The sequence below is a fragment of the Pteropus alecto genome, unplaced genomic scaffold, assembly GCF_000325575.1.
Source record: "Pteropus alecto unplaced genomic scaffold, ASM32557v1 scaffold110, whole genome shotgun sequence".
NCBI classification, from domain to species: domain Eukaryota; kingdom Metazoa; phylum Chordata; class Mammalia; order Chiroptera; family Pteropodidae; genus Pteropus; species Pteropus alecto.
In genome coordinates this window covers 3,983,092-3,994,163 of record NW_006431920.1, presented here as the reverse complement: position 1 = coordinate 3,994,163, position 11,072 = coordinate 3,983,092, and the positions used below count along the sequence as shown (strand labels likewise).

The following is an 11,072-nucleotide window of genomic DNA, read 5'->3' as shown; positions in this document are numbered from 1 at the left end:
TCCTTAGAGTCAGTATTTATTCCACCATCATTGCCCCCATTCCTCCAGGAAAACAATTTTAGTCTCCTTTATTTAATGAGAAAAGATTCGAATTCTTTGTATCCGTTTTGTTTTCTTAAATAGTGTGCTAAGGATTTTTACTGAACTTGGGGGTTGGGGTTCTGAAAAGTACTAAGCCAGAGTCAAGATTCCTACGTTCCAGTATTAAGGCCAGTATTAATGCCATTAACTGGCATTTGGGCAGGTAATTTAGATGCTTCGAGTTACCCAACTTTAAAATGAGCTCGCTCCCCAATGGTGAACCGTGGGGTGAGTCCCATCAGTCATTTGGAACACATGCTCAAATTAGGGAGCGATTAGCTTTGGGAATTGGGATTGAATATTTCAAGAATAATAGCTGTTAGGTTGAATGTATGAAACTGGTTTTTGTAGATAAAGATAACCAGCTGTCACATTAATATTGCGGCCACTATTTGTTAATTATCAACTTTGTGATGTGCATGTCATATAATTAATGTCATTTAATGGTTACAGCTGCTGCTGTTTCCAGGCAGTATTTGTCACCGGAAAATTGACATTTAGATATTTACTTGCCAAGATTATACAGCTAAGGGGCAGAAGTAGAATTCTGTCTGACTTTAAAGTTCATTCTCTCATTTATATTGTACTGCTACTTTGAAGCTCTGAGTTCCAGCAGCTTTAATAAGAGTGTCGGTTTAAAATATAACGTGTTTCACACACAATGGAAGTTAGAAAAAACTACTCACAGCCTTCTCCAAAGTGATTCAGTTTTGTTTTTTCCCTTTGTATTTGCTTCATGCCCCTAAGAAAATTTGCATTGTGATCGTAGCCAGTTAATGCCGTAGTTTTCCCATGCAACAGTTTTCTTCTAAACTGGAAATATATTTATTTTTCTGCTTGTGAAAATATGCTTATTGTAATTAACCTGAAAATACAGAACATTATTTTTTTTTTTTTAACTAATCCTGTGCAAATATATTGTAAGCACTTCTGGATTCTGTTCCATGTCTAAGTAAATATAAAGACCTTACAGAATGGTTGTGCTGTGCTTACTGTTTTGTATCACGGGTTTCCTTCTCCAATATGGACCTGCATTTTCTTCCACTGATCTTTCGTTGTACGGGGTTCTCGTCTCTATGATGAACACAGGTTTCCAATTTTTCAACATCAGAAATGCTACCTATGCTTTTGCACATGTATTGTTTGGCACCATGTCTTAGAAATGCAATCGCTGAGTGAACAGGGTACATCTCAAACCATTTTCTGTATTGCTCCATAGACTTCATGGTCATTTATCATTTTTTCGTAATTAAAATAATTGAATGCCTTGCGGTGTGTAACCTTTCATTTGTATTATATCTTGGAATAAATTCTTATAAAATCACACTATTGTCTTACAAGGATTAACATTTTGTCCTGTCAAGTAAATTGCTACTTAAAGGGGTTGTTTTAATTTTTATAAATACTGAAAAGGCATGTGGGCCACTCCAGTCTCTGGTTGTCAGGGGGAATTCTTTTTAACGAGTGCCGATTTAAGGGCCTTGAAATATCGCCTCATCTTTGATGTCCTTTCTTCAATTACTGCCGAGGTGGTTTTACTTCACGTTGTACGCGTTGCGTTTTCTCATTTATGAATTGTTTTAAAAGTTAATTTAAAAATACCAGTTGGATCACCTAAATTTATATTTTTATTCACATTCTATAACGTTTTGAGATTACAGAGGCACAGACAAGGACCTTTGTTAATGATACCACTTTTAGGCTGAATAAGCTCATCTGTAATGGGATTTCAAATCTAGATAACTGCTAATGAGTTTCCTTCTGCAGTCATTCCATAGATTTATTTATTTATTTATGTTTAATCAGAGAAGGATTCGTTATTTAGATCCTCTAGCTGAACTGATCATTATTCGGGCTCACAAGCTCATCTTTTCTCCCTACCCTGTATTTGCTACACACAAAAATGACCACTTTTTTTGCGTGCGTTAGTTTTACTATGATGCGTATGGGTGCGGGTGTTTTGTTTCATGCCTGGAATTCGGTGGGCTTCTTGAGTCTTGATTGCTGTTCCTACCAGTTCTGCAAGTTTTTGACCTTTCTCATCCTCAAATATTACCTCTGCCATTTGCTCTTCTGCAGTAACAAAGTTTTTAAGAAAGAAAAGTGGAATTCTAGAAGCGTTTTAAACATTTGAAATGTTAATGGTTATAAATTGCAATTTATAGTAAATTCCCATGAAGTCACAAGAATATTTTAAATTTATGGAATATTATGATTTCAGAACCGTACAGTTTTTTCAAGCCTTGTTGTTCATTTTAGTTACCGAAAATATGTGGGGAGTTCTCTCAGAGAGAGAGGGATCGTCAGGCCTTCCAGAAGTGATGTTTAACACCCTAGACTGGGAATTCCAGAGAAACTTCCAAATAAAATCTTCCAATATTTTGAGTTTCTCTTACTTAGAAAATTCCTTTAAAAAATGACAATTTTGACTTTTAAAGTGATGTTTGAGAACTTGCCTGGGTGAAAAGTTAGACTAAATGTTATATGTCATTGTCATGATTATGTCCATTTAGTAGATGTCAATTTGGTGCCACTTCGCAACATGATTTTTAAATATCATTTGCTATAATTCTCAAAATGCCACATGTAGGAAGGATTTCTAGGTTACCAGACTAAACAAGCTTAGAGGTGGCGGTCCACTTGCTAGAGTACATGGCAAGACGGAGCTTTGAAGCTGCCTCTGACTCGGGTGTCAACCACTCCACCCCAGTGCCCTGAAGGAACTGTTGAGAAGGTTGTAAATGTGTGACCGGTTTGACCGGGACCAGGCAGTTGGAGGCTCCCCACTCTCCCCTGTGCGTGGACTGTGCCCTCCGCTGGCTTTCGCCGCCAGCAGCTGCCCAAGGACACAGCCTTGAGACAGTAAAGTGGTGAAGAGATGGCACTTGTGCAGTTGACTGAACCCCGCTGGCCTTTGTGTGAACCCAGGACAAGCCTCGTCAGTTCCTTGCTAATTACTCCTGTCACCTACCCATCTGGAGTGGCCTGCCTCTCTGGGGCTTTCCCTGCCTCAGGTGCATGGGGGCCGGTTTCAGATTTCACCTGGGAAGCTCCCGAACTTGACTTGATGGGAAGGCTGATGTGCGGGCTCAGTGCAAACCACGGGCAGGGGGAGGGGCTCTGGAGAGAGGGACGGGGATCGACCTTTCTTGACGTGGGCTTGTAATCAGTGACAGCCTTCAAGGAAGAGTTCGTGTGTGGTGGGGACTCCATGTGGTGGGACACATTTTTCCTTAGAGCATTTGTTTAAATAATGGTTGTGAGTGTGTGTGTAGGTGTACTTGTTGCAAATACTTCCCTTCCAGGTTCCTAGGACATGAAGAATGTGGAAAGCAGTGTAAGAGTCAATAATTCTTTAGTGTAAAATAATAATAGTTTAGAATTCTTCACAGCATAAACATTGCACCTATTAAAGATGATTATGGTCGTTTGCTATTCCGAGTGCTCTGAGGACCTACAGCCGGGACAGACGTCTGGGAGTTTGTCAGCCCTGCAAATTCTTGTCCCAAGGCTACAGTAATAGAATCTGCATTTTAACCAACCCCAGGTGATTTGTATGCATATTCAGGATCAAGAAGCACTGATTTAAGTCCTATCTAGGTTAGATAAATAATTTTTGCATCTTGCTTTTAAAAATGTTTATCAAAGTTAATCTGTGAGGCTAAAATTGCTCTAGAGAATCTTCAAAAGATAAACTCATCAAAAGAAATTATGTTAAAGCGCATTTGAATTAAGTTCCCTTTAAGTGTGTTCAGTTTTAAATATGTTTCTAGGAATCAGGAGTCAGTGCGGAAGATGTTTTATTAAAAAAAGGAGTTAGTAAAGAAATACGCCAGTACCGACCTCATAACACATGTGGGTCAGGCAATGATGCTGTCAAGGGCAGGTGCAACTGGGGGCAGAGCTCCCCCTGGAGGGCGTTGTGCGAGAGGCGAATTTGAGGAACACTGGTTTCCCTATGGCTCCGAAGCCAGTCACTTGGGAAGGAGACGCTGTAGGCGACAAAACAAGCATCTAAGGGCACCCGAAATATTTCTTGGTGGCGCTGGTTGAACCATGCTGACAGTGAACACACTGGGCTCAGAAGAGCAGTGGCTTAGAGGACGGTGGTACACGCCTGTCACACAACCCCTGGCTGAGGTGTGGCCCAGGCACTGGAGACGGGCTGAATGAAGGGCGGTAGTTGTTCCCATGGTGGTTTTAAAGAAATGGTGTTTAAAACTTTTTCTTATACTTTAACCACTTACCTTAGAAAAATCAAAAGCAGTAACTTCACAGGTCTGCTTTTCATTTTTAGAGAATTAAAATATGTTCACTGAAGAAAACTTAGAGCCACCCTTCACCCCTTAAAACATAACCTCATTGCCCTGAGATCACCAGTATCAACATTTGGGTGAAGAATTTTTTTCCAACTATATGTGTTTTCCTATACGATTTATGCAAGCATTGTATCATCTGCTTTTAAAATTTAACATTTGATAAGTACCTTTCCCCATCATTAAATGGTGTACAAGGTCATTTTCATGGCTGTGATATCTGCCCTTCTTCGGTTAGACCATAAATTTCTTCACTATAGATTAGGGGTCTGTGAACCTTACATGGCCAGATAGTATATATTTTAGACTTTGCAGGCCTTGTGGTCTCTGTCCAACTCCTGGGCTCTGCTTAGTGGAGCAAATCAGCCGTAAGCAATATGTAAATGAGTGAGCTTGGCTCTGTCCCAGCAAACTTATCTCACAAAACCAGACCCACAGAGTAGAGTCTCCCCACCCTGCTCTGGCCTTACCTTGAGGTTGTTTGCGTTCTGTCTGATCATGAACCATATTTCAGCGTCTGCTCAACTGTAGTGCCATCGATCAGGCCCTAGAAAGGATGTTTCTGGGCCAAAGAGTATGCAAAACTTTAGCTTGTTATATTATAGTTCTTCAAAACATTTTTCTAATTAGGGTTCACACAAATTCTTGCGTTTATTTCTCTGGAGCATTGGTAACGCTGATTATTTCTAGGAATCAATTTGTCAATTCGATCGATTTGATGGGTTAAAGATATCTAATATTTAATATTTCATTTTTTATTTTTTGGATTGCTAGTAAGGTTGATCATCTTTTCATGCTTTTGCGAGTTACTGTTTCATGAGATCCCTCTTTTAGTATTCATCTTTTAGCAATTATTTTGTTAGATGTTTTTTATATTGATATTAAGTAAAATCAATTATGTATTGTGCACGTATTTTTATTTTGTTTTTTAAATATTGAAGTTCTGCATTTCGATGAGTCAAATCTATCTGGTTTAATTTTTACAGAGTTTCTTTTGGGGGTGATAAAAACGTTCTAAAATTAAATAGTGAATTTCGTAAATATATTAAAAACCATCGAATTGTACACTTTAAAAAGATAAATTTTACGGTACATGAATTATATCTCAATTAAAAATGCAAAAATAAATGAACTGTGCATGGATAAGTTATTCAAACACTTACCCTTCCCTTCTCAACCATGGAGACTTCACCCAAAACCCCAGGCACCAAACCAGCACTGACAAGCAGTCGGCACTCCATTTTTTGTTTGTTTGTTTTTTATTTTATTTTATTTATTTTTTGGAGCTATTAAACAAGTGAACTAAATATGCCATCCTAAATTGAATTCCTTGACTCGTTTCCCAGGGGTGATACAACTGGGTCCTTTTGACTCATTTCCCAGTGATGATATGGCTGCCATCCCTGCCGGTGATTCCCCTGTTCCTTTCCTGGAGTGGCTTTTGTCATCAGCCACTTACGAAATATTACCCACTCGCTCGAGTGAAGTTGTGAGGAGCAGCCTACTCGTAACTGATTATGTTCCAGCACTTGACAGTTATTCTAAGATTTCATACAAGATGCCGTTATAACATGGGTGAAGAAACCAGACGGAATGTTTCTGCAATGAAAGAATCGACTGTCTTTCATGTGGCATGTGGCTTGACACAGCACGGGAGGACGAAAAGAAGATACAGGTGGCAGCAAGCAAAGCAAAAGATGGAGTAGCGAGGGTACAAATGGAAGATCGCCCTGCCCCCGGTTTGGAAAGAACCTGATATTTACGTTTCTCTTCTACCTGGAAAGTGATAGGAAGCGGACGCTCCTCGAATCAAGAGTTTATTGTCCTTCAGACATTTCTTGATACGTGGGTTCTTCTTATCAAAGAAGAACGAACAATGCTAGCAGTTATTGCTGAATCGCACGAGGACACCTAGTGATCCCACCCCACCCATGCCCCTGTTTACCCAGCAGCGCCCCCGTTCCATGACTGCCGGTGTTTGCGGTGCAGCACCGAAGACCCTGGGCAGTCGAAGCTCTCAGATCGATTCCGTTTCCAGCCCCGCACCTCACAAAGCCTGGCACCCTCGGCACACTGATTTCCCTGAATGTTAGTTTTTCCATCTGTGAAATGTGAATCATGAGGTTATCTTTCTGGCTGGTCATCAGAATTAGCATTGATTTGATGCATGTATGCCTTCAGTAAGTCGTAACTCTTAACTATGTCCTCATGATTGTCGTCATGGGTTTTATTTCCAAGGTTTTACTTGTTCAGAGTCTAAATTTCTTTTAGATCTGGCCTAATTTTTGAAAACAAGATTTGGTCTATATGCTTATATTCATTCAAGTCACAATTCAAGCATTATCTGCTTAACTTCTGGTCATGAAAATAAATTTGATTGAAATCAGTTCACACATTAGATGTATACATTAAGTTAATAATAGTGAAATCTTCAAATAAAAATAATACCTGCCCTCTTTAGACAAATCAGTAATTTCCTTAATAATATATCTAGAGAATATTTTTTTAGTTAAAACGGACAATTCTGTATTAACATCGAACTCACTGAAGAATTTAAGATGTGGACTGGGCCCTTGGCAGAGTCTGAGCTCAGTGTTTAGAAGGGAAGAATCGGTTGCTGATAGGTTTAGCGACTTATTTGCAGGCAGACAGCTGTGTGGTGTTAAGGACAAAACCAGATCTAGCTGTCTCCCATTCACATTCAACCCTCGTTTCCAAGGCATCAACTCCTGAATTAAGATGGAAAACAAATAGAGATTCTGGTCACTTGCCCCTAAAGTTTTCCTGTCCGTTATCCCTTCAATTACCTGTTCAAACTCTCCATTACACACCTTCCTCTCACGTCCTCCTGACCCATCCTAGTTCATCAACCTTACAACACCCAGGTTCTTTTCTGACCTCAAGTTCAAAGGCTTTGTAGAGCTGCCAGTGGCAATTACAGCCTCCCACACTGTATTCCCACAGTCCTGAGAACAGGCACACAGCTGGTTATTTCTGGGTTAGAATGCTCAGCCTTATATCCCACGGCTCCCATTGAGAAGTGTTTGATGAGATTTTGGTCCTACCTGCTGGCTCCTAGGGTGAACAGTGGTTCCCAGACACCTGTTTTATGTTTCCTTCAATGGCTCTTAGTTTCTAATTCTTTATTCTGCTCAGAACAACTCAAAGGGAAAAGAATATTCACTAACATCCTCCCCCCAAAATAGTCAAAAGCTATTTTGAAGACCTTGGGTTCCAGGAAATAGATGCGTCTCTTTGTTCTTGCCTTCGTCCTGCTGGCAAACCGTCTTACCCCAAGATCAAGAGGCTGGTGATTGAAATGAACAAAGACGCCGCCCCCTGGGCTAGCATGACTGTGATCTGTGAGGGGGGTCTGGGTGGGGATTGAGGAGGGTAAGCCTTCTCCATAGAGGCTTAAAACATGTTAAGACACTTATATGGAGGATATTATGAAGCATCCATGCAGATTAGACATTTTAGATACCACATTCCAAAGGTTTTCTTTTCATTGCTATTTGGCTGGTTTTTTTTTTTTTTTTTTGGTAGCTCAATTTTGCTTGTATCTAATTACACTTCTTTTTCTTTTTTTTTTTTAGGCGTGGCAACCCTTGGTTGACCACCCACAGATTGCAAGGACCTTGTCAGTTTACAATCCCTTATTTTTCTATTTTTGTTTTTCACACCTGCAGCACCTGGTCTTTCTAGGTGGTCTCCCATCCAAGTACTAACCAGTCCTGACCCTGCTTAGCTTCTGAGATCAGACGGGATGGGGCTTGTTCAGGGTAGCATGGCTGTAGACTACACTTTTTTTTGTAACAAGCAACAAAAACCACAATAGCAGCAAAAACACTAGATGAATTGGGGGACCATTTTAATGCCTTTTAAAGAGTATCAGCACCATCTTATAGTGCGCATTAAAAAAAAAAAAAAAATGAAGGCCTGTGTTCAAGATGACGTTATTTCCTGAATTTCCATTACCCACTCTGGTGACCTCGCAGAAGCTTGGAAGACCCCAGAGGTCACTGGGGCATCCTTTATGAAAACCATTGCTTTTATTTTGAATAATATTTGTTGTATTATTATGGGGCTTGCTTTTCCCTGCTGTTTTAGATGATGTGCCTTTTTAAAAAAATGTTTCAATTCAGATTCCTTCTAGAAGACACACTGTGCTTTTGGTTTGCTGCTTTGCTCCTTTTTTTGGTGAGTTTTCTGTGAAGAACGTATTTGTCCAGAAGCCTAACGACACGGCTGGATTGTGTACTTTACGGAAAAGAGAAGGGTCGGGTCTTCTGTGTCTGACCCGTGTGCCTCACTTAAGACGCTGTTCAATACCCAACCTCTCTGGCCTTGTAAATGGCTTTAAATGGATTCTCGATGACATGGCCACCTGGTGTCACCCTCTGGAAAGAGGATGACGTCATCGATTCATTAAATATTAATTGAACTGAGAGAGGATGAGAGCGAGGCACTGAGGGCGTTGGGGAGGGCACACCAGCAGTGCCGAAAAGAGAGAGGCCGATGCCAGGGGGCGATGGTACTGGGGGAAGTGGACGTTTGTGAAGGAGGACAGGAATTCAAGTGTGCATGGCAACGGTAGCACAATCCTGACAGAGAGGTGAGCCTGGGAGAACCATAATTAATTCTTCATAGTCAGGGCTGGGAGTGAGCAAGGGGAACGGCCTAGAGAAGCCAGAAAGGAGAGCTCCGGGGTCTCACTCAGCCCAGATGCCATATTAATCTAGGTGCGTTCCTTGCGATTTATTACCTATTTTTTTAACTTTTTATTTGAAGATGTCGTGGATTCACACGCACTTGTAAGAAATCATACAGGGAGGTAGCGCGCAGCCTTCACCCAGTTTCCCCAATAATAACACCTCGCATAACTGTAATACAATCTCACAGCTGAGACACGGACATTGCATTGATCGTGTTCGGATTTCACCAGTTTTCCAGGCATTCCTTTGGGTGTATTCACTTCTAGGCAGTTTTTCCACATGTATACATTTGTGTGAGCACCACCAGTCAAGATACAGAGTTCTACCAAAGGGACCCCCCAGGTACCCTTCTGTATTCACCCACATTCTTCCCTCTCTTCCTCTCTCACCTCTAGTGATCACTAATCTGTTCTCCATCTCCATACTTGCGTCATTTCAAAAATGTTATATAAATGGAATTATACACAATGTATGCTTTTGAGATGGGCTTTTTTTACTCAGCATAAATCCGTTGAGATCACCCAAGTTTTGCATGCATCCAAAGTTTGTTCCTTTTTATGGCCGAGTGGTATTTCAGGGGAATGAATGTACCACGGTTTTTTAAATCATTCACCTGTTGAAGGACATCTGAGCTGGTTCCAGTTTGAAGCTATCGTGAATAAAGTTGCCGTAAACATTTGTATATAGATTTCGTGTGAATGCTGGTTTTTATTTCTCTGGGGTAAACGCTGAAGAGTGCAACTGCTGAGCCACATTCAAAGCATATATTTGGTTTTCTAAGAAACCTCTTTATACTTTTCCTGCGTGGCTATACCATTTTATATTCTCATCAACAATACGTGAATGATCTAGTTTCTCCGCATCCTCACCAGCTTTGGGTGTTGCCACTATTTTTTTATGTTAGCCATTCTGGTAGGAATATAGCGATTGCTCAATTGTGGTTTTAATTTGCATTTCCCTAATGGCTAATGATGTTGAACACCTTTCCATGTGCTTATTTGCCCTCCGTATATCTTCTTGGGTGAAATATCCGTTTATGTCTTTTTGCCTGTTTTCTAACTGGTTGTTTTCCTGCTGTTGAATTTTGAGAGTTCTTTATGTATTCTAGATACAAATCTTTTGCCAGAAATGGTAAATTTTTTTTTTTTCTCTTGCTGTAGCTTGTCTTCTCATCTTTCAAGGTCTTTCTCAGAGCAAACATTTTTAATTTCGACAAGGTCCATTTGATCAGTTGTTCCTTTTATGGTTTGTGCTTTTGGGGTCAAGTCTAAGAACTCTTCACCCAGCCCTAGATCCCAAAGATTTTCTCCTATTTTTTTTTTTTTTTGCTTAAAAATTTATAGTTTTGTTTTACACTTAAGTTCATTATCAATTTTGAGTTAATTTCTGTAAAAGAAGTGAGGGTGTGTTTCATCTTGTGTCCCTACGCACATCCAGTCGCTCCAGCATCATCTGTTGGAAAGGCAGCCCTCCCTCCACGGAACTGCTGTTGCTCCTTTGTCAAAAATCAATGGGGCATATTTGTATTGGTTCTTTTCTGGATCCGTTATTCTGTTCCACTCATCTACATGTCTGTCCCTTTTCCCATCTCATGCTGTCTTGATTACTGTGTCTGTGTAGTAATCCTGGACATCAGCTAGAGTGGTTCTTTTCACTTTATTTATTTATTTTTTAAATTGTTTTAGCTCTTTAGGTCTTGTGCTTTTTCATATAAACTTTAGAATGAGCTTGTCTACATCTACGAAACACCTGGCTGAAATTTTGGAATCGTATTAAACCTATAGATCAATTTCGGGAGAACTGGCATCTTCACTGCGTTGAGTCCTCCAATTCACAGACATGATATGTCCCCATTATTTGGGTCTTCTTCGGTTTCTTCCACCTGTATTTTGTAATTTGCATGATAATTAATCTGTACTTTTTTTTTTTTACATTTTCTACATAAGTATTTAATTTTCTT

The 11,072-nt window shown here is 40.1% G+C and overlaps 1 pseudogene; it reads right to left on the bottom strand.

Moving 5' to 3' along the window:
• Positions 1-8,077: 8,077 nt before the first annotated feature.
• On the bottom strand, positions 8,078-8,196 carry LOC112475427 (annotated as a pseudogene).
• Positions 8,197-11,072: the final 2,876 nt, after the last annotated feature.